The sequence below is a fragment of the Numida meleagris genome, chromosome 8 (genome assembly GCF_002078875.1).
Source record: "Numida meleagris isolate 19003 breed g44 Domestic line chromosome 8, NumMel1.0, whole genome shotgun sequence".
Lineage (NCBI taxonomy): Eukaryota > Metazoa > Chordata > Aves > Galliformes > Numididae > Numida > Numida meleagris.
The window spans coordinates 12,833,605-12,860,753 of NC_034416.1; the positions used below are offsets into that span (position 1 = coordinate 12,833,605).

Here is a 27,149-nt window from a genome sequence, read left to right on the forward strand (position 1 = left end):
CACCTCTTCTGACTACATGTTGTTCACATATAAATAATTCATTTACAGTTGAGCTTTGAAAGCTTTGATTTTAAAGGCAAAAAATTCTGTGCTGCAATAACCCAAAAAATCATGACAGCAGAGCATGCTCAGCAGACATCCCTATGATTTTCAGTAGAGCCTAATAAAATTATGCCTCATGGAAAAATCGGAAGAATTTTACCCCACAATGCCTGGGTTGCACAATAGACAGCAGCTGCTACTTAGATAATTTACAGAAGGTAGAGTGTATTTCAAGAAGGCCTTTAAACATCCAAACACAGCTGTACATATACATGACCACACACACAAAAAAGAAAGAAATTAAATAATATCAGGAGTCTCCATTATGCTTACTGCTGTAGCTGCTGTGTTGCAGTTAGGTACTAAGCATTTTATATTTCAAATATACATGGATTTTTTTTTTTAATTAGAAAAGTCCACTCACAATGTAAATAATTCATTTGTATTCTGTTAATTAAGGCTTGCTAAAATTAACTACATCTAAAAAGTGTACATATTTGGACAATACAAAGCACAGAGCCCTAACCTTCTATTTTGATTATAATAGCCAACAAGTACTATAATGACGGTGGAAACTCACCCTTCTGGCAATGACTTTGCTCTTAAGAAATTAGACCTTTATCAACTGAAAAGGATTTCAAATACTACATGGCTAATGGTACCAATAAAGATCATTGATAACTACTTTGAAACAGAATCAGATAAAATTTTGCACTGCATTTTATAAAGTCTGAAACTTTCATTATTGCCAAATTACCTTTTGCATTATGAAGTTATGAAAGCAGGTACGGTGATTTCGAGCCGCAAACTCAAGTTGACCCTACTGGGCATGTGTTAAACAAGAGGATTTCATCTATCTTGTAACTTGGCCAAGTGTCAGTAGATTTTCACTGAGTTGGAAAAGATGCGTCACTAACACAAAAGCAAGCATCAGCTTTCTACACCAAAACAAAGAACCACTACAACTTAAAAACACAAACAAAAGGAAACAACGTGCTCTAATTTTGTAACACTGAAAAATATCATTTTTCTTTAACATTCTTCCCAGAACTGGCAGAAATGTTTTGGCTTGAACTTAATAAGTAAATCAAGAATCAGTGTCAACGGTTTACGGGCGTTCGGCCCGGTTCTGTGATGAAGGGGACGGGGGACCCACGGGCCCACGCCCTGGGAAAAGGGGAAAAGGGTAAGGAGATGGCCCTGAGAGCAAAGAACAGCGGCAACAATCTGAGGAGAAACAAACTGATTTACTAAATAAAATATCAGAATGCAAAACAATACACTATAATACAATATAATTACAATTTAAGCTGATAAATCCAGTAAAGAGAGAGAGAATGTCCTAAAATCAAGGTAGGTACATTCACTACATGATGTTATGATGTGGAGTACCAATAACCGAAAATCATAAAACCATGACAATCAGATTGGATGAGTAATTAACATAGAAAACTTCAGCCCAAATAGTTAATCTTTGACAAAGTTTTAAGCAACTGTAAGAGTCTTCCAGTGGGATGTGTCAGGTAAACAGCAATGAGAGACACCATTATATTATGTAATTTTTAAAGTAAAAAAACATTCAAAAAAAAAGTAAAATGCATGTTTAGAAAAAATGCATTCATTCTGTTAACAAAAACTTAACAGAACATAAGAGGCTGTCATGGGCTATTCTAAACGTTATTCAAAGAGATTTTCTTTAGTGGATAAAGCAAATTCCCTGCAATGCTAAGTTCCAAAGCAATACCTCCATGCTAGTACACAAGAATGAGAAATAAACTTAGTGAGAAGACAGAAGACCTTGGGATCTTGAGTAATTAAACATTATTTTAATATATCCCTACAAACAATAATTTAATTCAAACTATTGCAGTGGTATTTCTTGCTGGAATTAAAATACAAAGGGAAAATAATGTACATAAGACATACACAGCATTTTTTCTTTCAGATGCAATAATCTGAAAGCATGTCTAATTTATCACAAGAGACATGTTATTCCATTAGCAGCCCACAAAATTTCTACAGTGTAACGAAGGACAGGATCAGGCCCTGAGAATTCTCTGTTACTAGCTGTATTGTTTACAGTTTTATTTTAAAGTACCTATACTGCACAATTAGGATCAGTAGTCCAAATAAATTGGACACAGCAGATATTATAATAAAGGTAGTTACCTAAAATGTAACAAATGCAAACACTGTCTTACATTAGTACACAGTTGAGCTGCGTTTACTTGCTCTTAAACTGGGCAATCCTTAAGCCCTCCAAAGAGCACCTAATTCACATGCCTTCTTGGATAATTTCAACAGAACCTAATTTTTCAATAATTAATGCTTTAAATACAGGAAAACACTTTGCAATTCACTGAAGGCTTGCACTCAAGGTAACTTAGTTCAGAGCTGAGACTCATGAAGAAGCAAACATTCACTGAAGTGTAGCTACTCTGACATCCTATTGACTAAATACTAGCAAGCCTCTTGAGAGGAACAGTAAGGAATCGTCACCTCACAAGGAATTAGCAGTATAGAAAAAAATGGTACACTCTGCTTTCCGAAATGTAATGCTACTGTTAGTGTTATCTGCCAGAACCAGTTCCGGAAGGTAACGAATATTGAACTCAAGCAATGAGCACATCCTCAGTCAAGAGATAAACCCACACAATGAATAGTGTGCAAAAGATTTCAAACACACACACACACACACACACACACTTATGTATACGAAAAAAGCCTCTGGGTCCTGTATTTGAAAGTGTGCATAGTTTATTACCACCAAACGAGGTGTAAAAAAGCACAGATCTTGGCTGGCTAAAGTTGAGAGCAACACTAAGTGCCCATAGACTCTGCCTGCCCTGAGAAATCAGTTCCTGCTGTAAAATAACAGACTTTAGCACATTCTGTAGAATGACATCACCCAAAGTGGCCTGCCAAAATTGTTACTTTTATATTTCTTCAGCAAGAAGATTTCTTCTCATCACTCTACTTTTCGTTGGATTTTTATTTTTCAAAATGAGTCAATTGTTCAGAACTAGGAAAGTTTTAAGTATTTCCAGTCCAATCGATTAGCAGCTTCTAATACAAGCGACTGTCATTCAAAAATGTTGCATTTGTACATACCTTTTTTAGAAGCAACAATGCTAAGTTAATACAAAAGTTGATGCAATTAATGTACTGAAATGACTTTTTTCATTTTGATTCATCACTGCCTCAACAAAGAACACTCCATTTTACATGCACAGCAAAAGTACACCTACTTGTATCACAAGAATCACATAATCCGTTAGAAATTACAGAACAAGTTGCATTTTCAAGGAAGTTGTTTAAAGCTTACTGGGTGTCAATTACAGATAATGAATTCCACAGCTGATTAGTGTAAATGAAAAAAAGCAAATATGTTGCTCAGCTCTAGAAATTACGGCACTTACAATGCAATATTCAAGACAAGCTCTTCACTTTTTCACTTCTGAAGAAGGTTTTTCAATCTTACCTTTGTAGAAGCTGTAGCTGAAGCACGTAGAAGTTTTTTCTTCTGCCTTCATTATCCTCAGGTTTTACCATTTTCTCCATCAGCACATTTGTGAAGAAAACATCCAGTTCTTCATAGACATTGCCTCTTCCTTACTATATGCGAACCTAGATAAGAGAATTCAGTATCAGTGAACGCTGTGGGATATTTTTCCCTTTGAAAACCTTGAAAAGGGAGGAAAAAGATTGTAGGGCGTTCCAGCTAGAAGTGCGAGTTATATATGTGGCTCAAAACTTTGTCTTTGACTTGTAAGAATGTAAATTAAAAAAACCTAGATTTGCACTGAATTATCATATGACTTTTTTAATATAAACTTTGAGAAATTTTCACAGTTACTTCTGATTAAGAGTAAACGAAGGAGAAGCAGGTTTCAGGAGTACAGTTCCATGCCTTACAGCTATTTGTACGTCAGCCAAAGATAATGATTTTAGCGATGCTTTCTATTGCTTGTCTGCAGGTAACTGATAAAAGACTGGTACTATAACTCTCCATTAAACTGTCATTCTTGTGACAAGAAAAACGGATGAATTCATGTCGTATTCAGTTGCACCGACCTCACTGTTGCTCAGTGAAGTGAATGGAGGCATAAAACAAACTTATCTGTTCTACTATCTATATATTTAATTCCAGGTAACAGAAGATCAATTTAGGTTAAGTACGTTCATACAATTGAAAGTATTTTAAGAATACACAAAAAACCACAAGGACTATTCTATTGCAAGAGAATGGGATTTGACTCAATTGTGCACATTATGCAGTATTTAGCAGAATTACAGTTACATTCGAAGTGAAAACAACCTCCGTGCATTCACAGTGGCTTTACTTGCAGACTGTAGCCTTCTTCTTGAAAAGGCACCTCAGCAATTAAAGACAAACTTTACAAAACACTACTTTGTGGTACTAACTTCAGGGGAAAAAAAAAAAAGGAACTTTTCCCTTCAATATTGTCAAGCCTGCTGTAAGAACTTAGTGCTAAATGCTCAGGTTACACATAATCCTCCAGCTGCGAGGTGACAATTAGCACCAAAATCTCTAGAAAAGCTTTCAGCTCTCAACAGGTGCCTCGCCATTGTGTTCACATGTAAATCAAAATCTGTCAGAGTGAATGTTCCACCTTCTGCCACCCATCCTCTATGAAACATCTCTTATTACAGCTCCTATCAGAGAAGCTCCACTCATTTTCTCACAAAAGATGGAACGTGACTTTCACCCTTTTGTTTGAGTGCTCTTTTCCATTGTCTTTCTTAATCTAAGAGATCAGAAGGAAGGAAGCGGAATTGATTTGTTGCATATTATGGGTCTATTTCTTTTTTTTTTTTCCTGATTGGAGAAAATAAGAGCAAATCCCTTGAGAGCCATGTAATTACATGGATGAAAAACTGACAAAAAAGTGAGAAAAGTCTTCCCCTTTCTTTAGGCAGTTTCAGAAATGACAGTCCAGCAAAACCTCAGAGGTACATCAGGCAGGCTGTAAAATTAGTACAGTATCTGTTTTCAAGTGTCAATTTCTCCATAATACCGTGCATTACAAATTTCCCTCCCTATCAAGAATTTCAGAAATAACTTTTAGATTAAAATTTGTTTTTGTGATTTAGAATATATTCACAAAGCAAGAAGTGCAAGGTGCTTCTTACAATTCTGACTTGCACAGTTCTCAGAAATTTTCTCATTTCCAGAGGCACTCACTACCCAGAAGGAATATTTATTACGAAGAATTCCCCATTACTAGCAAGGGGGCTTACAAGCTCACAAGCTTTTCTGATCTAGTAACAAGTAATTTTTGTTAAAACAAGCAACTTAAAACCCCGTAATTCTCAGATGCTGAGTGAATCATTTACATTGGTCACTCCAAAATTAATACCTCCTCTTTATTTATATGGAAACTACAACAGATAAAAAGAGCACAATAACACTGCTTGATACAGCAAATCAACAACTACAAAACACTATTCTCCAATATAGTCGCCACCATTAGCTATGCATTTTTTCCAGTGATGAATGAGCGCCTGCATGCCACGCTTGTAAAAATTCGCGCCAGCGGAGGTGACCCATTGTTTCACAGCTGCTATGATGGTATTATTGCTGAAATGCACTGCCCACTCCTCACTGTGCTCACGCGCACTGTTTGGTCTCCATAAACGTTCAGCAAGCACCAGTGAATGTCAATGGATGCCATTTTTTCCACACAGCAGAAATCAATTCCACCCCTTTGCTTCATATGCACTTCCACGTCAGATGCCATTCTGTCAGACTGCCCCTCTGCTGCCATCTGTCACATGGCAACAACATGTAACAGAATATTGATGGGAAGGTTCAGCCTGTACTGCCATACCACCACCATCCACCTCTGGTGTCACGTGCCAACAGAATAAAATAAGAAGCTTTACTTTAGGATCAGACCTCATACAGTGAAGAAAAGGAAAATGGTTATGAGAAATATCAAATAATGCCATCATGTTATAATGCACTTAAAAGAATAAAACAATGTTGACCTTTGGTCTGACTTGTTTCCATATGGAGACAAGTTTGATAATACAAACCAGATATTTCTTTGGTGGAAGTCAGCTTATAAAGTCAAGTTTTCTCTTTGCGTTGTGGAAACAGCATGTAGATTAATCATGCACAATTTCCAGTCTTGCTTTCTGCTCTGCTTTTTGCAGAACCCTTTTGCCATTCCCTTTTTGGGCCATCCTCATGCCTGCTCCTCCCAGTTTTTTTGCTGCTTTCTGGTTTCTTTCCACCTCCTGCAGCAGATTCCAGCAGTCCACGCCCTGCTGTTGGCAATCAGTCTCCAGTGTACTCAGCTCCCAGGACAATTAGGTATCATTTATATCCATGAAAAAGGCCCACATTGCTTGATATTGAACACTGGACACACTGCTGGTGTAGTTACTCAGGCAGCAAGACTTCTGGGAGTCCTTCACCTGCTCAGCACTTCAGATTTTGCTTGTATTTCCCAGGGATCCTTCATTATTTTGTTCTTGGGTTTCTAATCTCTCTCCTCCTTCCCTTCTAGCTTCATTCTGCAGTTCTTAGTGCTGCTGTCTAACTCAGCACTCAATTCTAGATCCTGCCTTAATCCAACCCTCAAGCAGTAAAGGGAGGTTTGGATCATTCAGCTCTGCAGACCTGGAATTAACAGCACACAATCTGAAACTTCTGCATGACAGTAAACCCTCCTGGAGCTGCTAGACGTGCAACCTGTCTACTGTGATTGTTTTCTAAAGCATTTGTGTTCCAGAGAGTCTCAGATGGTATTAATCTGCTTGACTCTGAACAAGTGTAATGGAGTGACAGTTACTCAGAAGGGCAACCTAAATGATGAGAACGTAATCATTAAGCATTTTTCCCCCATCAATTGAATTATAGTAGTTAATTTCTAGTTGTGCATTTTTTTTCTCTTGGATCTGAAGCTTCCCCTGGATCAGAAATGATGAATACCATGGGAGGTAAGGTGATTAAAATATCATGCCTTCTTCATGCAGCTGCAGATGTAGTCTCAGCAGTCTTTATCTCATGGTCATAACATAGAAATAGCTCCCAGTTATGCTGCCATTTCTTTGGCAGAAAACTCTGAGAACTTACTTATTAAGAGGAAAATTCAAATCTCAAATTTTCATATATCAAAATTCACTCAAACAAAAATGGCACAGACATTTAAATGTTAACAGAATATTGTTTTCAATTGTTTAAGTGCAACTATTATCACTTTCGAGAGGAAAGCATGGACTCTTTCATTCTGAGAAGAGCAAGAATGATCACAGATATGAATGTCACTGCACTGAAGTGTTTTGCTATCAACAGTCTAGGATTCACCAGGAGCCTTAAATACAAACCAAGATTTAATTGTTCTAGTGCTTACGTGCTTGTAATAAGAAGACTGTCTCCGACGCAGACACCTTACTATTGAAACATGATTGAAAGCCTCAATTTTATCTGAAAACACACTGAACATATGATGGAGTCATTTCTCAGAGACAAAATAATCAGGATAAGACATCAGAAATAAAGATATTAGGAGGAGAACGGAAGAAATCAAGAAGGGAAAGAAGAGGATAAAAAGAGAAGGAGGTAGTTTAAGGACTGAACTGAAAGAGGCGTAAGGATGGCTCGATTGTAGATGTACGATTCTGGTGCTTTACAGAACATCAGCCGTTCTGCTGAGGAGAAAGCAGAACTGATGGATGCCGCCCCAGTGTAGGATAATCCTGAAGTCAGAAAACATATGCTTTGAGTTTAATCCAACTGCAGAGTTCTGGCAAACATGCTGCATTTATAGAGGCAAATGCATCAACTTTAATTTTTTAGCAGCTGTGCTACCCTTTAATTTCTAATACCCTGAAGTGTACATTTTCCTTATACCCCTTTTCCTAACCCCTAAGAAGCAGATTACTTAGTCCAGACATTCTATGTGAAGCCAACTAACAGATCTTACCCACTGGAATTTTCTTTGAGATGTACTGTTATTTTCCACTTGTTCTGCCTGTTTTCATTTTAATCAAATGCACATTGAAGTGTCTTCCTAGGAAGGTTGAACCATACCAGCAAGAACCAAGACTCTCCATTTTAGCTGACAAGCCCCTCCCTAGAAATTCCAAATTATCCCAAGTCCAGAAAAACGCCCCTCTTTCACAACACAAACTTCTCCTCCCAGATCCACCAATTCTACTTTCTCCGCCTAATGCATCTGTGCATCAGAGCTGACTACCACCAGATCCAGTAAAAGACCACCACTAACTGCACTTTTCCTTTCAGCCCTCATCCAAGGATTTTACTCACACACCTTAGATTCCTGATCAAGAGCTCTCTCCGCTGAAGCCAACCTGCCAGGCTTCTTTACAAAGTACAGCAGGAGGCAATATCTACACCTCTTCCCCAAATCCAATCAAGCCTTCACACCAATTAAGCTTATTAACACCAGATTTCATACATTCCTTCTTAATGAGGGCAAATGCTTTCTTAAAGCAAACAAACTTTTAATGTAGGAGTGTAGTGAAAGGTTCTGAAAGGTAAAATGGCAATGGCAGTCAGTTCTTGCCCAGGAATCCAATCTGGATGCTCAAAGAAGAAAACTAATGTTATAACAATGCTGTAAAAAAAAAAAAAAAAAAAAAAAGAAAGAAAAGAAAAAAAGAGGAGAAAGCATTAATTTATACCATTTGTTGTCTTCTTTCCCTGGCTGCAGAAGGAGTGGGAACCCACCCTGTGCTCACACTGAGGGAGAGGATTTTAAGGCCACTGGGAGAACAAAAAGGGTATTTGCCTGGGATGGCAAATGCAGAGTGTTACTAGAGCTCCCCTCACTGTCCCTTTGTCCAGGGCCACTCTGGCTGTCCACCCCAAGCCCAGCCTGAAGCTGCAAGGTCTGTTAGGATGAATGTCCCGTGGAGGGCTGCAGGGGATGATTCTCCCCAGCTTTGTTTAAAAGAGGGCACTGAGTTCCCCACCACTACGTTCACTAGCACAGATTTTCTGAGAGGCAGTACAGTCTGTTGGACCCCATGTGGAGTTAGATGAGTGAAAATTCAGCTTCCTGTACCTCAGTTTACCATGTTTCAGGTGCCACTAATAATACCCTAATCTGGCAAAGGGCACTAACTGGCTTGTAGTATTTCTGATTACAGAGGCATTTCCCAAGGTCAGTACAAACTTATGTGTTCTCCAGATCACACAGGGACAAACTGCTACATGCACACTGCATTTCACCTGTAAACCATCCCTGCAGAAAGCACAAACCTGCAGGCCCAATTTTTTTTTTTTACAACTGCTGAGCATACACAAACCTTGCTGACATGAACGTGTCTAGAAGCTCAAAGCTTCTGAATACTGGAGCCAGGTCCTAACTGATTAAAAACCCAGTGTCCCCTGGCAAGGCGCCATGGGCTCATTGATATAAGCGACGCCTAAGAGCATCACCTGTCTCTTTCGGGGGAATAGACTGAACTTTCTTCTGTGGCACGTTTTCCTATGAATGCACCACACCTCTGCCCATATCCAGCACACGAAGGAAATCCATTTGGCAGAGAGCATCGGAAATGGCTTTTGTGTGGCACGGCAAACAGGCTTCCAGGATTGCTTCACTGAGACATAAATTTCAATCTTGTTTATTCAGAAATGACTACTGCCTAGTGTTGCCAAGAAAACTTGGTTCTCTGAAACATTCAAGCTCTAATTATTTATTAAGATTTTGTTGGCTCTTCTTAAACTTTGCATTCTCTTTTCATTTATCAGAATGAGCGTTGGTTGGCTGGACAGTGAACTAGACTATGACCTCTGATTCACTCTTCCACCAATTCTCTTCCTATCTCTTAACTGTGTTGAAATATCCAGACTTCTGCATGCTAAGTAACGTTACTGTGAAGTTACACAGTGGAAATCCTAAAGTGATTAGATTTCTGGAGGGCTGAATGAAGCACTATCAGCAAACAAAATGGACGTAGTGGTCTGAGTACAGAATAAATGGTGAACTACTGGCTTCAAAACCTGGTTCGACCTTGCTCTTCTGTGTATAGATTTTCCTTGGAGGCAGAAGGAGAAACTCTCTCTTTATTTACCTCTCAAATCAGGGGAATAAATCCCGAATGTAACATAGGTGCTAACACTAATTAGTAAAAAAGACTTTCCCTGTTCATCTCAACACATTCAACAACAGATGCCTATTGCTTTCAAAAAAACCAATTAAAAGTCAAAAATATCTATTCTGGGAACAACATTTTTAAAACAGAAAGTATTCAAGATGGAATGATCTTGATGTTGCCTACTATAGCATGACTCAGGCCAGCTCTCTTTGTTTTAAATTTTTTAATAAGACTTGCTTTTGGATTTTTCTGTTATAAAATATTAAAAAAAAAAAGTTGTTACAAAAGAGATAAAAAAGAAATTTTCTTAGTGCTGGTAAATTAAGGCATCATTTGCAGTGCCCAGGAGGGGAAGAAATTTATTTACTGCTATTGTAAGCCAAGTGTCATGGAGTATTAACAATACCCCTGCATAGCTGCTTGACCACAGACTGTGTGGAAATCCCTGTCCTCACAGAATAACTGGGTTACAGCCCAGCTTCTGCCTTGAGCCTCTGGTAGTAGTATCTTGAAAACAGACCTCAGAGCATTTTGGCCAAGAGATGGTGGAGAAGTGGCCACCATTTTGACCAGCTAATCTCTAGTTATTGTATGATGAAATACTAATTTATGCAGAACAAAAGAAAGGCAAAGATAATTGCCAAAACAAATAATGATAAACATTTTCTGTAAAATATTCAGACAGATGACACATAGAGAAGTACAAATCTGAAGCTCTTACATGACTTCCAAGGAAGCATCTATATGGGAAGAACAGGAAAACAAACAAACAAAAAACAACCAGAAGCCATCAGGTTTCCATAGCAAAAGTGAAACTGACAGAGTTTTGCTCCAAGCATTTAACATTGGAAGGGTTTATTCTCTCTGTGCTGTGAGATTATAGATGCAGGGTTTTGGGAAAAAATATTCCATACCATCTATTACAATTTCAAAATCTAGTTTTATTTCAGTCCTATTTTAAAAATAAAATATAAAAATAATCTGTATATTCTATAAATACATATGTTGGAATAAGGATAAAAATGTTGATTTTCTTGTTCTTCAGCTTTTCATCTTTGAGCAAAATACTAAATAACACTTGCATATGCCTCAGAAGTCAGACTTTCTTTCAAAGATTAACAAGAGTTGGATCTCATTCATCATTTTCCAGAAGATTAGATCCCTAAGTTCCAGTATCACATCTTGTAGAGTTATTGATATAATGTAAAACCAAAATTTTCCATCGCATCAACACCCAGCCCTGCCAAAACAGTGACCTTCTCAGTTGAAGAGTGTTAAATGATGCATGAGCATAGTTTTATACTCAGACAGATACATGAAATAAAATTATAAAATGTTTTAAGGTCATCCTGGGAAAATGGTAGCAAATACGAATGGAAAGTACAGACTGATTCATTTAGGAATTATCAACTAATTTTTAATCTTTTCATGAACATAACAGAAAGAGCTGTCTGCAGAGTTAGTCAGAATAATTTGTCATTATTTTTCTTTTCCTACTGAAAAATATATGAGCAAGTCCACAGGACCTAAATCTGTAAGGCATCTGTCTCTCAGCCACTCCTCTGATTAGAAGGCAGTGGTTTTTGACAGTTAAAAAGCAATAATAACCACATGAGGTATTTATGAAGGGAAAAAAGAATTGTGATTTGGGTAAATAATAAGCCACAGGAAGAATACTTTTGATTTTATAACTTGACAGCCGCAGCCAAAGGTACAGTAATGACAATAATTCAAACATTATTTGATTTTTAGAAAATATTTAACAGTTCTAAGATTCTATCTTTACAGCAGGAATACCATCCACTGATTTACAATACTGCTAGCATATACGCAATTCAGATAGAAACAGGTAAGTGCGTGCCAGGTCTTGAGGAAACAAATGAGTTGCAGAATTGATAATTTGGCAGTTATTTGGGGTTCAAGCCCTAGGTGAAATGGGAATGTAAATATGCTACAATACATAGTTTCTGGTGGTCTATATGAAATCACTCTAGTGATCTCAGAAAATTTTCTGGTGAATAAGCCTCTGCTGTACAAAACTATACTGTTGGCTCTGAATGTGGTTTTTGCTAACAGTCTTGGCAGAGAAGCTGAGACTCACTGATAAGAAGGAACTCTTATCTCCAGAGGTGGTCCTCAGGTCAGAGTTGAAGAATGTTGGCTGGAGCATGGTCAGCATGTGCTGCCACTGCTGGCTCGAGTACTGCTATCTATTTCTTCTGTGAGCACCTAATGCCCAATGACGTAATCGGGACCAAGATTATGGCTATATACAAAAAGATCCAAATACTTCATCAACAACAACATCAAATACTGCATGACTAAGAAATAAAACTATATTTTAAACTATGAAAGAAGACTTAATGTGGAAATAAGTCCTCGGACATGGATTTTTGATTACCAGTTATTAGAAAGGACATTTCTTTCAAGGGAAGTTTTCTGAAACTAGTGACTGTCATATTTCTTGTGCCTTTTTCCCAGCATCAGAGGCAGAACACTAGCTTAGATAGACAAAGGGAATTCATACACCAGTGCCAGAACTCACATTTACCTGTGACGTGCTTGTAACTAGAGAGCATTTTTAAGTTTGTAAATGTCAAAATTACCTGAGCAGCAGAAAGGAAATGCAGTCACTAAGCAATTGCAGACCCGGTTTAATGCAGAAAAGCAGAGCAAACAAGCAAACCCAAGTTCCCTTTAACCAAAGGCCGAGCCATCCAAAAGAACCTTCTGAATGCCACAAAAGCAATAGGAGCTGGAGGAGTCAGAAGCAGAACCCACGTGTGGGAGTCTCCCCCCCTCAACAGTAACTAAGACTATGGTGTAAGGGAATTGCACAGGAAGCCATCAGCCATGATCAGCAGCAGCAATAATACACCAGGAATCAACTGTGTGAACACAGTTCACGGGGAAAAAGTGTATCCTGGTAGTTAGAAAATAATTTTGTTACTTTTCACATCTGAAGCAAGGTCACTTAGGCAAAGTATACATAATTACAGAAATTAGTAAGTCTTTTAAGTAATCTGTAGAAAATCTAAACTAAAATCTTCACAATTTTTAAGCATTTGGCACTAATGCTTATCTTAATTCTCCTACAGTGAGCGGAAAATGACGTATCACTGTGTCGATTAAGGTCAGACTTTTCAGAACAGTCTCTGAACTACTATTTCTTCTCTCTCTGAAACCTGTTGAAACTGGCTTGTTTTTCCAAAAAAGAAGATGTGAAATAAAGGCTGCTAGATCTGAAAATAAAGCTTTTATTTTTGTAATTGTGTTAATAGTCTAAATTTCATGACAGATTTTTAATATATTACAAGTCCTTCCGGTACTTAAAGGGAGCTTCAAAGCAGGATGGAGAGTGACTTTTTACACAGTCTGATCTTGATAGGACAAGGGAGGATGGCTTTAAGCTAAAAGAAGGGGGGATTTAGGTCAGATGTTAGGAAAATCTTATTTACTCAGAGACTGGTGAGTCCCTGGCGCTGCTGCCCAGAGAGCTGTGGGTGTCCTGTCCCTGGAGGTGCTCAAGGCCAAGTTGGATGGGGCCCTGGGCAGCTGAGCTGGTGAGGGGCAGCCAGCCCACAGCAGGGGGTTGGAACTGGATGGGCTTTAGGGTCCCCTCCAACCTAAGACATTCTATGATGATTATATAAATCAGGGACATAAAATATTTGTGTCAAATGTTGTACTAATTGCTTATATACGTATATTTACACTTAGAATTTTCTTTATCTGTATCTCCTTGTATATTCTTCTATTCAAGTATTCACAACTTGATCAACGAATGTTCATTAAGTCACTTTCAAAGTAGTACACGAGTACTCTTACAGTGTTCTGTGTGTATGGCACATGCATACACACTTCTGCATGGATTTAATATATGTATATGTGAAAACATATACACTGATGGTTACAGACATACACACCACCCTCAAGTCATTTCGCTCATACAGGTGAAAACGCAGAACAAACAGCTGCAAAATTAAGGTGTGGCCTGCTAAACGTAAGGCCCAGCATTGACAATTTCTGCAAATTTCCTGTGTGCCTCCAGGATATTCCTGTTAATCCTATTGAAAACAAATAAATTCAAATAGCCAACAGGATATTTGAGTTGAGATGACCGATATTCTTTGCTATTTTAAACATATGATGTTCTGCACTTTAGACAGTTCATCAGTTAACTTTTGCATACCAGCATGGTAATTTGTGATCCAACTATGTAAATCCTTCTTCATGGGCTGTTTACACCTGTACAATATTAGCTTCCAGAGGAACAGTTTGAGCATCTCATAAAGGGAATGCCTCTTGTCTAATTAAAAATCAGACATCACAGACAAGCAACAACACAATTGTTTTAGACAGAGAACATGAAGTGATGATTAATCTTCTCCCTGTGCATTCTTGTCAAATGCTTACTTCACCTCTCATTTTATTCAGTTCTCAAAAACCACATGGCTTGCAGTTCTTTTTCTTTGGCGGGGGGGAGGGGGAGAGGGGCGGGGGTGTTTATGTTGCCTAATTTTCGTTTGTAATGAAGAAAAGCTTAAACCAATGATGATGTGACTGCACCAGTTGCCTCATATTACATCATGCTAGACATTATCTTGCAAAACAGTCAAGCTTGTATTTTGTCTGGAGATATTTTTTTTTTTCCAGAAGAAAACAACTGGATATTCTTTTTTCTCCTTCCACATACTGTTTTCCATTCTAATACACAGAGGCCCATGAAATGAAAGAGAATGATGCTTTATAAATAAATAGACAGATTAATTCTCTAAAAAAAATATGAATGTCAGTCTTTCACTTGTACCTTCCTGTATCAAAATCACATTAGCAATTATCAAATTCTATACATAATATATGTAGCTTCAGTTTACATCAACTGCTTGTTGGCATAATCAGATACCTTGCGTACTGACAGGCACAAGCACAGTTCAATGTTGATGGAACAAACAGGTAATATTATGTCAAAAAAATCACAAAGCCAACTAAGAAAAAAACAGCCATTACAAAAAGTACTTGAAGCTCTTAAGAACACTGAGGCATCTGGCCAAAGATGAGAGGCACAGCCTTTCAGGAAAAGCGACACTTTGCTTTGATATATGGACTTGTCCCATAGGAACATTTTATTCATTACGCAGAAGTTGAGCTGAATCAACATAAATAAACAAGCCCGTTTCCCTATCTGGGCATTCTTCTGCCAGATCAAAAAGGTTTTCTTTGTTTCAGGTGAAAACCCTTCCAAAGCAATATGCCCAGATAACAGTGTTTACCTGAATAATTTTACCAATTATGCTGTTTTACATTCCCAGTCTAGTCAAAACAAAGTGAGATTCAAGATCATTCTGTTGCCATTGGACTGTGATGTCAGACAGGCACTTGCAAAGGACATTTCATCTTACCAAGACTTTGTATGTCAGCCACCTCTCTCATGGTGTGATCATCCCTGTCTTTCCCCTTCTGCTAAACAGGGAAACTAGACAAATTATATATCTATAGTTGTTGTTTTTAATAAAACTCATGTTATTTGTATCATCACATTTTAAACTAGCTGTGGGATCTAGGGAAAGCAGTCCTTCTATGAAAAAATGTTTCAAATGATCACAAGAAATTACATTCAAAGCGTTGGGGAACTTCTGTTTGTAACTTGGCCATTTCAATACCTCCAATACATACCGATTATGTTACAGATTTTTGTTAAGTTCTTAGTCATTGTATATTCTGCATCTAGGGCTATACAGAAGTTATTGTTTGGATGCACTTTTTGTTCTCTTGGTCTCCTTCACATCAAACAATTCATTAAGTGCCTAAATTATACCCAAGCCTACACATATTTGTAAGACAATGTTTTTTGTCACGATGCTTACATTGATTTTTTACCATTTTTTAATGCCATGTCTTGAAATTAAAAGACTCTTGTTCTAAATCATTAATTAAACTCTTAGCCCTACTGAACACATTTACTGAAAGCAACTTTCAAAGGACTATGCAGTGGCAGTATAATGTTTCACTGTGAAATCTGGGACTGTCGAACCATGATAGACAAAGTTACAGAGTAAGTTTGACCCTAAACTGCAATCCAGGATAGATAAAAATAAATCCTCTCTCTTTTTTTTTTTTCCTCAATTTCTTTCCTCCTTTCCCTTATTCTTAAGGTTTATAATGACCTGGATTATACATAAAAACAGATTATTCTACTTCTTCACAAATGCTACTGGATTTGTACTATGCTATTATTAGAAGAGAAAGATTGATTTCAGGACTTTCCAAACACCATCAAAAACTGAAAGAATCCCAAGTTCTATGAAACAGAATAAACAAAGAATAAATGAATGAAATTAAAATATATGTAGCAAAATGCAGTATTATAAAAATTGAAGGTTTACATGAACAGTTTATGATCAAAGGTTTCTAACTTGGTATGCAGAAAAACTCTGCTCTCTTGTTGAACATTGCAGCTCTGCTATTGTTCTCACCACAGCACTGGTCAAAGAAGTAGCATAGCAAATCAATTAATGTCCTACCTGCCTCCTCCACTAATTAGAGATTCAGTCTTTCTGCCTCTCTTTCTTTGTTCTTGTTATTTGAAACTTTTCAGAAGTTGAAGATTAAGGTAGCAGCTCTCAAACTTTTCCAGAGTGTTTCCTTTTTAAGCCTTACCTTTCCTGACAAGTATGGATTTAGTTGAGGTGAAAGAGCATTAGAAAATCTTTCCGTCTCTCCTGCTTTTTATTTATTTTTATTTACTCCTTACAAACACAATCCATGCCACTTCAACAAAAGTTTGTCCTTATTACCTTTCCTCCAATTCCAGTTCTAAAAATATTCAGATAGTCCAGAATATAAAACCTAATTGGTAATGCTCCTCTGTGTTGCTCCAGGAAGTAGATATACTGCCCACGTCCCATCAGCATCTCTGTTTTTTTAATCATCTTTCAGATGATATAAACCAGAATTTGCCCTTCTTTTTTTCCATGAAAGAAATTCTTCAGTACATGTGCTTAAATTCACAATTCACCCTTTTAGATGCGTGTTTTCTCTTCTCCACCCTCATTGTCCCCCCTTTGAGCAGCTTAGACTATTACATTCCATCATTACTATTTGGCTTCCCGTACTTCTCCTACCTTAAAACTTATCATAGGAATCCAGGATGAATTTACCTTTGTCATCAGTGGGCTGCACATCTGATCATGTGGAGGGGAGCTGCTATGTGGTGCAGAGCCTTTTCCACCAATGCAAGCAGTGGCTGGAACCAGCCCTCTTAGAAGCTAACTGTTTCAGTCCCACGGACTGAACTGCAGCTTCTTTCTCCATTCTCCTCTGCCCATTATGTAAGCCTGCAGGCCAACTAGAATTGAAGATCTTGAAATCTGGAGATGTTTTGCACCAAAAACTACATATGAACTTCAAATCTCACCCAGCATCTGAATAAAGCAGATACACAACATCTGAATAAAGCATATACACAACAATTTCTAATCTATTCAAATTATTCTAAGAGTACCAAAAATACATTCTAGCAAAACTTGAAACTTTTTCTTTTCCTTTCACTCTCCTTTTGTTTCTGACACAGGTATCATCCACTAGTACTAGCAATTAAATATCTCAGCACAATCAGCAAATTTTAGACACACGCCCTCAGAATCATCACTTTCTCTGCTGCCTTTACAAATACAGCTGAGGAAGAAAGTAGGCAACAGTGGTCAAGTCATCAAATATTAAAAACATTATCTCCTTTGAGATATACCCACAGAACTGTCCTTCTCCATCATCACTTACATTCTTGTGTCTATTTTATTGATTGGAAGCCTGGATATTTGATGTTTCTCTCTATAACAGAACATCATAGACCCTCAAAATGTTCCACAATAAAAGAAGGTATGCAAAAACAAAATGTTGTATTTCCCAAAATCTATGTTTCCACGCATGCAGGATGGACCTGCCTACTTGCCTCTTTCCATGCTAGGATGTGAAAGGATGGGCATGCTCATTCTCCTGGAATTCATCATTAACGTCAAGAGAATCATCAGTTACTACCTGCTGATTTCATAGGCTTCATGAAAAGGTTAGTTGCCTGTTCTTAAAATCAAACCCTACTCATTTTTTTTCAAATATGTTTCCAACACTAGAGCACGGGGATCTAATCCAATCTAATTATCAAACAAACATATTTTTGCTTCCATTACAGAGTTACACATGCCATTACACAACTTTTTGTGTGTAATATATGAATTTGTTCTTTGTTAATACAACTTCTTGGACAAGCAGAGCATTTGCATACATACACAATCAAATGCAACACAGGACTGAACCTTGCATGTGCATGTATGGCATGCAAGTAAGGACTTGTCTGCACTTTTTTGCATTGAAAACTCTTCTGGAGCAATGCTGAGAGTGACTACACTGAAGTAAATTCTTATATGTAAAAACCCTAGAAGATCCAGTAGGAGTGCTTTTCCAGGAATTCTGATTTTGGAAGGGTTAATCCAGTACTTCACTATTCTTTGAACAAAGTACTTACAAACCACATCCGCATTAGCTCTGTACACTTCTAGCATTCACTGAAGCCAGTGGCAGTCATGGCTTCTTCCAAGACTGAGCCATACACACATAAACTAAGTTAAAATATATTGTTTACATACTGCAAACCTAATAATTCACAGAATCCCTGGCATCATACCACAGGATTTTCCTTCAGACACAGCCACTTCTTCTCCAGATCAAATTTTTCACGTCTTGGTAGCAGTTGACCCCAGAACCATTTTCAGACATAAGTCAGTGTTTTCTTAACCTGCCAGTGCCCTACTGTAAGCACGTTCATCATGCAGCTGCACTCTTAGTCAAAGCCCCCTGGGAAGGAGCTGCAGTTACTAACGAGTTTCACTACTGGGGTTTCAGCAATGTTAGTGCAGTGCACCCTGCTGGACTGCACAGAGACTCCTGCACGCCGCCTGTGCAGGGACCACAATTAGGGGAATTCAGTCCCCGTTCTAAAAACTTACACAGCATTTCGCTGATGAAAGGAGATCTCACCTTTCACTGTTTTACTGTGCTCCCAATTTTCATGTGTTTACCATGAAGCTAAGCAGAAACATGCAAGAATATAAAGAGAGCTGACACAGCAATGCTGGAATTATTTCTGACAAGTCTCACACTAGACTTTTTTTTTTTTTTTTTTTTTTTTGCTATGGCTTTATTCCCTCCTTCCTAATTTTAAACTCCAACAGAAGTTAAAAGTGGAAAATGTATGTCAGATTGCGTTTATCTCCATAAAATCTATCTCAGCCTGAAATACGTTAAAATATTACCAATTATAGCTGATTATTCATTTTATTTTAACCCAACCCTTACTTATGTATGGCCCAAATTTACTCCCACTGTAGCAGCTCCTATCTGGAATACTAGTTTTGAGAAACTGACGAAGAGTTTATGCCATAAACCAGATTTACAGAACAGGTAGCAGGGGCTTCTTTACTCACTATTTAAGATGAATGGTGTAACTGAAACACAGTTTAATAAAAATGGCTGTCTAGAGGAAAATGTTATTGTTCTCAAAAAAAAAAAAAAAAAAAGGTCTGTTTGGTTATCTTTTTCAATCAGCAACGTTTAGGCAGAAAGATCACCTTGAATTTTAGATTTTCTTTCACCTTTCTTAAATGATGCCCCTAACAATAAAAATGGTTTAACAGAAAACGAGTAACCTGAGAGAGCTGACTGTATAATTATAAAATATTCTGATTTGCCAAAAGCAGATAGAAAAAGCTTATGTTGAAAGACCTTTTTCAGAAAATGTTAGAAACATCTTTTCTATGAATTTTACTTTAAAGGAAACAGAAAATGATATAATGGAAAAGGACAGACTCCAAATATTCTAACATTTTATTTCTGTCAGAAGCCAATTTTAGGCTTTTCAGTGAAAGGCAAAAAATCAGTTCTAAATCTTAGAGGGATTCATAGGAAGAAGTTAAAAACCAGAGCAGGTGTTGGAAAATTGTGTCTGCCCTTTTTTTCCTGTTATCCAAAAATGTAAATTACTTTTCACCAGAAATCTTCCAGCTACACTTTAGCTTGAGAAAATTCAGCATTTACTCATGCTAGTAAAAGCCATAAATGTCAGCACACACCAGTCTGGATGTTATAATCATATCTCCCAACATCCTTCTACATAATGTATAGAGCTAGGTAATTACAGCACAGTTTAAAAAAAAAATGCAACTAACAATTAAATAAAATCAGGATGGAAAGTAATAGAGAAGCAAGGAAATGTGAACTGGAGCTGCCAAATATCTGTAAGTGACCTCATTTCTCAAGTAACTGCAGCAGTAAGCACCGCAACTCTTAAGAAGTGGACAATTCACACTCACCTAGAAGAGCCTTTAAAATTAAAAAGGCTCTCTGTTTTTTTAATGGCATAAATAGTCAGAGCTTCTACACCCAGGAGCCTAACCTGCAAAATTCATATTTCTGTAGTCAGAAGCAGAATTTTGCCTTGTTATAGGCAGTCCCACCCCAGCCCTCAAACTTAAAGCAGCACTTTTCTCAATTCCCAGGTTTAGCTACTGTTTAAATACTGCTCTTTTTTCTTAAAAATTTTGTTGCTACTGCAGGATGGGCCTATTTACTTGAAGGGAAGCAAGTGAGTGGAGTTTGACCTAAGGTTTCATGGAGCATCCATCAAAGTCAGCACCACAGTTCTGCTGACATCAGTTGCCCACGACAGGGGTGCCAGTGTCATGCACCATTCCGGCAGGTAGCTGTGCTCATGAGCCACATTCTCAGCCTGCAGTACAGCCTCAAAGACCACTACAGACTTTAACTAATCTCACAAGTCCCCTTGATAGGCTGGGCAAGGAACACTACATAGTTCTGAGCACTCATAGCCTTCCACGAACACATTCCACTCCTGACCTTCAGTACCTGCCAGCTATTTCAGCCATGGGTGGTCTTCCAGCATACTGCAAGGAGACCTGCAGCATCCACTGAAATTTCTATTCTGGGCCTCATTTAAAAGGGGATACTCTTTATTACTCAGATGAATAAGAACAGAAGAATTAAACTACTGAACTCACATCCTTCAGGACCTTTCCAAAGGTCTTTATTTCACTTGATCCCTTTGCTGTATGTTAACCAGTCATTATTCTCTTAAGTTTTAGTGTATGCTAAATATCTAGTTGACGTGGCTGAAGTATTCACATAAATATCTGATGTGCCTTTTAACCTAACTAAATAAGTGAAAAGAAATTAAGCCTGTTAGATGTGAAAGAACAGCATAAATCTTAATGGACTATGAACTTTCTCTCTTTTCTTTCTTTACATCTGAAGTGGTATTTTGATCATCCAGCACTAGCTTATGGTTGTAGCATTCTATGTTTCAGCATATTTTATTATGGCATCTGGAGATCATTTCAAAGTTTTCTTTCTACCCTACGGGTTGCCTATGTATCTCAAAAGGAGACTTATTCGTTTGGTCATATATGATGCTGAAGATGTTTCTTGCTAGCTTGTTAAACATACTTTTTCCATTCTGGGTGCTTTAGTTTACTTCCAGAGCTGGACAGTCTTAATTATCCACAATATCTTGCATCCGTTCAGGAATTGCTTGCACAAGATTCCCTTGATGACAGCTCCCATTAGCACACACTCATTTACACATACTTTTTTTTTTGCATTTGTGAAATTCCTTTCTTCAAGTGAATAAGACAGATTATTCCTTTAATAGTCCCACAGGTAGATAAGTCTCATGTGAGGAAGCTGTCGCTCACCATGACCACTAGATCAAAGGGGCTCCAGCAGAAAGTCTATCTCTGAATCTGTGAAGGGTCACTTGTCCCCTAAGCCCTGGTTGCCATTCATATCAAATGAAGGGACAGTTTCATCCCACCTGTTTTAACTTCACAGTGTGGCCAGAAGAATGGTATTTTCAGTAATGCTGCATGAGGACAGCTTACAAATTAAAAGCTTCTTCACAAAATAAAGATGATCAAAAGATTTTTCTTCTGGGCATTAGAACACAAGACCTTGGTGAGTCAGTCACAGCTATGGTGAGATGACTTGCTGCAAGTTCACCCAAAGTTTGCTCTATGGCCAATCAGCATATCTCTAGTGGTATAGTGATTTCTGGTCCCTCTGAAGATCTAGCACTGGCATTTAACTACAAGTAGACCCTACCACGAAAGGATAAGTTGTAGGAGTTTGTTGTTTCAGTAAACACTAAAATTAAAAACTAAAAAAGACTCCACCCTCACATGCAGAAGTAAGTAGAAATCAATTCTACATTAGTCTTTAAACTTTTATTTTTTTGCCTTTATAAGGTTTCCAAAGAGAGGTCAAATACACAGGACATAGGTTCAGTTACAGCATCTTGCATGGTTTTAGATTCTGTTCAGTGAACAGCTGTCCAACTGACAAAAAAAAAAAAGGGAAAACTACTGAGAAGCAAGTTGAAAATAAGTTTAGAATAACATTGTTTGACTCAGATGATCTTATGCAGTTTCTCTTTCAATTCCAATTCTTAAGTTTGGAAAATTTTGTGATTCAAAAGAGCCAAGAGGTATTTTTTAATCACAATGAAATTACTTTTTCCTCACCCTTTATATTAAAACTATATATTACACATACATGACATTTTCATCCTGAAGGACTGCTAAGGTCTTTACAGATTTTCTGACTTTTGAATCATCTGACATACAAAAAGCTTTTTCATATTTTTACTTGAGGCAGAGCAGATGCAACAGAACCTAGTTCCATCTACATTTACAGCAGCAAACCTGTTCATATATCTTTAACCAGCTAAAACTCATGGCATAGTTTAAAAAAAACATTTTTGTATCATAGCTGCATTTTTGTGAATGAATCCACTGACTTCTGTAGACTTTTGCCTAAGTGAAACAATAGTTTTAGCCTCTTTCTGTATTATTTGTATTAATATGCAATGAGAACCAATGATATTGGAGAGGCAGAACTGAAATAAAGAGGTCTAATAAGTATTAGTTCATAGTGAAGGGTAAAGAATACACAGTTTAATTTATAAAACCCTCCACTTCTAGTAAATCCTTACTGGTAAGCACAACACTTCCAATGGTGGCGTGGGAAGGGATGGGAAGGGACAGCAAGGGCTTTAGTAGTAGCAATAACTACTACTACCTTTCTGTTCCAAATCATCAGAGATCACACGTATTGAAACTGTCTACTAACGTAATCCACAAGATCCAGCCTCTGGAAAGAACAGTTTATAAGTCTGGTGCCAGACTGACAACCCTAGGCATTGTCATCTTTTCTTGATCCCTAAGCAAGTTTTCCCATTGTCCTTAGATAGAAAAGATGATGCCTGGAACATCTTAAGAAGTCCTTAGCATCCAGCAGAATTAGGATCAGTTAGACACCGTTGCCTTCATTACTGACTGATCATCCTGTTTTAGAAAAAGTCTATGGCCCGACATACCAGGCACTCTGAGTAGAAATTCTGTCACCCAATCTGCATGTAGCTTTCTTCTCTCACTGCATTTGAGTCTCAGCTTGGAATTCAGCTATGAGCATTTCAACATTGGTGATTCACTGTTTGAAGGACCTCCAGGGAAGTCCTGAAGTACCTCCAGACAAAGTTCTCGCCTCTGGCTTTTTTTGGCTTGCAGGTTTATTATCCAACTGAGAATTTAGACTTATAACACATCCAAATACAACTTAAATTCTGGGCTCATACATGTGCTGATGGACCCCAGAGCTCCTAATTATAATTACATATTCATATCAGCTGAACAAGTTGTTAAATGACAGTTTTGATCCCACACTGTGCCTCCACACAAAGCCACAGCTGATTGTTGATCCTCAACTGGAAGAATGGTAGGGAGTACAGGGAGATCCAGCTTTTGCTCATTTGACTGAAGAAAGAAATCGTTTGATATCTGATGTGAAGAACAGTGAGAATAAAGCAGTGTGAAAAAAATAGCATTCCCCACCCTGTAACTGGGGCGTCCAATGTCTTCAAACGTAATGCTGTACCAAAAAGACAATGGCATATAATAATGGGAAATATTGCTTAAGAGTAAGCCTTTTTTCAGTTACTGCAGATTTTTACACTTGGTCCCCTCCTTGAAAGTTTATCCAAAAAAAAATCTTCCTAACATTAATTTCTCTCAGGAGTAATAGGGTCAATGCAGCATTACGCATTTATCCTCTGATTCCAATAAAAAAAATTGTTACCATAGCAAAAAAGTATCGTTGCAAAGACAACACGCAATGCAAGACTGAAAAAAACTCCAAAAATACTTCCAGTGCTCAACAACAATGTAGGATATTTTCCAATTACATAAAGATGAGAGTGTGCTACTACTTTTATAGTCCCAGATGTGATGAAACAGATTAGCTCCTTAAAGATGCATTTTTTCAGAATGGAAGTTCTTAAGTTATTGGCTTTTTTCAAAGTTATATCATTTATTTTAAAAATTATCTATATCACACTGCTGCTTGAGACTGGAGAAAGACCTATCTTGCAAGGTATAGTACATGAGCTATAACAGACAGGTTACATATTATAATCTGGGTTAATTTCAGGAAACAGAGGGAAAATGGAAAAAAACCATAATGGTGATATGAATGGAAAAATGAGGTGGTAGCCATCTGAGTACAGATGCTCCTGTGGTCTGGCATAGTGCTACCTAATCAGCCAGCATTGTTCAGTAAACAAGCTATTTTGTGAAAAGTTTCAAATAATGATAAATTTTAGATTAATAAGATTTCTTAGACACCACACACGACAGGAAGCTTGGAAGCAATTGCAGGAGTAGACCATCGGGTGGCAAAAGCTTGCATTGCTGAGATGTTAAGACAGCTGTAAATAATGATGCAATACTGTATGAGATGCAGGACAACAGAAAAGTGGAAGAGACAAGAACACTATGGCAGTGTGTAGAACAGTTAGGATGAAGGGCCAAGAAAATGATCTGAGTAGCAGAGCTTTCTATGGATCCCGCAATGGCAGGATTATGGAAAGCATGACTAGAGAGGAGAACGTTAACCTAGTAAAACACAAACTGAAAGGAACGTAGAAAAGCCTTTGTGTGTGAAGATACATTTTTATGTAAAGCGGGGGTTCTCTGCAAGTCATATTGGAAGAAGAAGAAATATCTGCCCACAGACAGCACGTGGAAGTCTAAAGAAAAGAAGGCCAGGCCAAAGATAAAATCAAAATATGGCATTTGGCAGTGGTAGAATGCTATGTCTGACTGAAGTAGTAAAAGGAAAAAAGAAGGTGCAAATGTAGGGACTGAGATATGAGGGAGATGAGTTGAAAAGTAAAAGGAACATCCAGAATATGGGCATATGAAGAGAGTAGTTAAGGAATTCACTGAAGAGGGACGTGATGAGAAGATGAGAGTACGTGATGTAGAAGCACATGATGAAAGCTGTAGGTGAATGGCAAATGGCTATAGTAGGCAAACAATTACACCCCACAGGCTATTAAAATAATGTTTTGATTCTTAATTAACCCTCGTAAGACCTCTGACTTGAAGATGTAAACATTATTTTAATAGCTTGCGGAGGGAAGAGGGTATTTATTTATTTGACTAAATTCTTTAAAACGCTCATACTGAAAATCAAATGTCAACATGTAGAATTCAACCACATCAGGCAGTCAGTCTACCTCAGATACACAATATATTCTGCTTGATTTAGGAGGAGTTATGGAAGATTTTTATCGCCTGAGTTACCCTTTGCCACTAGAGATGGAGAAATAGTCCATGTTACTGGGTTTCAAAAATACTTGTTAACAGAAAATAAAAACCTAAACACAGGATGAATGGTTTAAAGTATAGAGGATATAAAGCACTTCTATCTGCATCTCTACAGATAGCCCCCTTTCCAATTTTTCACTTCTATATTTTTCACTGTTTCTATTTCCTTATCTTTCCACATTCTTTCTCAGTCCTCTTATCTCCATCCTATTGCCTTGCCATTCTTCCCCTCTTCTACTGTTCTTTACCTTCTGCAGTACAATAAGGCAGTCTGCTTCTCCTCTTCTCCACTGCCTTAGCACTAGTAAAGAGGAGCACAGAGAGCTCAGGAGAGCTGGTAATTCCTGATTTCTGATTTTCTGTTCAGACTTACTACAGACACAGTGCAAACAGAGAGTGCAATTGCTTGCTAAATTCTCTTCAGACTCTGCTCAGTTTCCCTCTATGTCAACTGCAGGTATGCTGTTTCCATATTGGAGCTTTCTGGTGGCTTTTCCCATAACACAGCAGGCAAATTCAAAAGACTCCCCTGAGAATGTTAAATTTTTATTTTCCTGATTTTAAAATAATTGGCCAAATTTAAAATTCTCTCTACAGAACAAAAAGGCAGTTGCTTATTTGTACATCCATAGGGACATTTATGCACGCGTACCTACATGCATCCCTATGTATATATTTTTTAAACACAAACACAATATCTTTTTTCCCCATTTCTAGCTGGAGAAATATTTGAAGCATTTTAAACTTCCCAAAATATTTGCCCAAGGCAGACAGCTTGGAAAATTTTGGCCCAAACAGTAAGTTTGGCAAAGCTATAAGCAATAGAAAACAGGATCTTATAATGGAAACTGTTGGGCAGCCTTATGCCAGACATCACTATTTGTGCTTCTTGTAAGACTTCATTTTCTTTAATAGGAGCTGCATGGCAGAGCTGTAATACCCTGGGGCTTCCTGTCTTTAATTTCCTTTGAATATAATCTTGGTCTTAAGCCTTCCTTCCTAAATAACCTCTGTCTTTAATTATTTTTTTAAGCAAATTACAACTTAACAAGCACACATTCTTGTAAGATACAGCCTCTAATTATCAAAATGACAGTGCCTCTTAGAATCTGAATTTCACGGTAATTCAGTGACCAATTCGATCGGTCAGTAAATAATTATATACCATCACTGCCAAAAAAAAAACAACCTAGGATATTATAATAAGTCATTACGGATACCTGTGCCTTGCATTACTCTGTCACCTGGATGATTCTTGCAAAGGAGTATTCATAAAAT

The 27,149-nt window shown here is 37.7% G+C and overlaps 1 long non-coding RNA gene across 2 annotated transcripts in view; it reads right to left on the reverse strand.

Moving 5' to 3' along the window:
• LOC110403458 overlaps nucleotides 3,536-27,149 on the reverse strand; it is a 78,269-nt gene continuing 54,655 nt past the window's right edge. For both annotated transcript variants that reach the window (XR_002441675.1, XR_002441674.1), the window contains one exon: nucleotides 3,536-3,669. This is a non-coding gene — a long non-coding RNA (uncharacterized LOC110403458). The remainder of the gene's footprint in view (nucleotides 3,670-27,149) is intronic.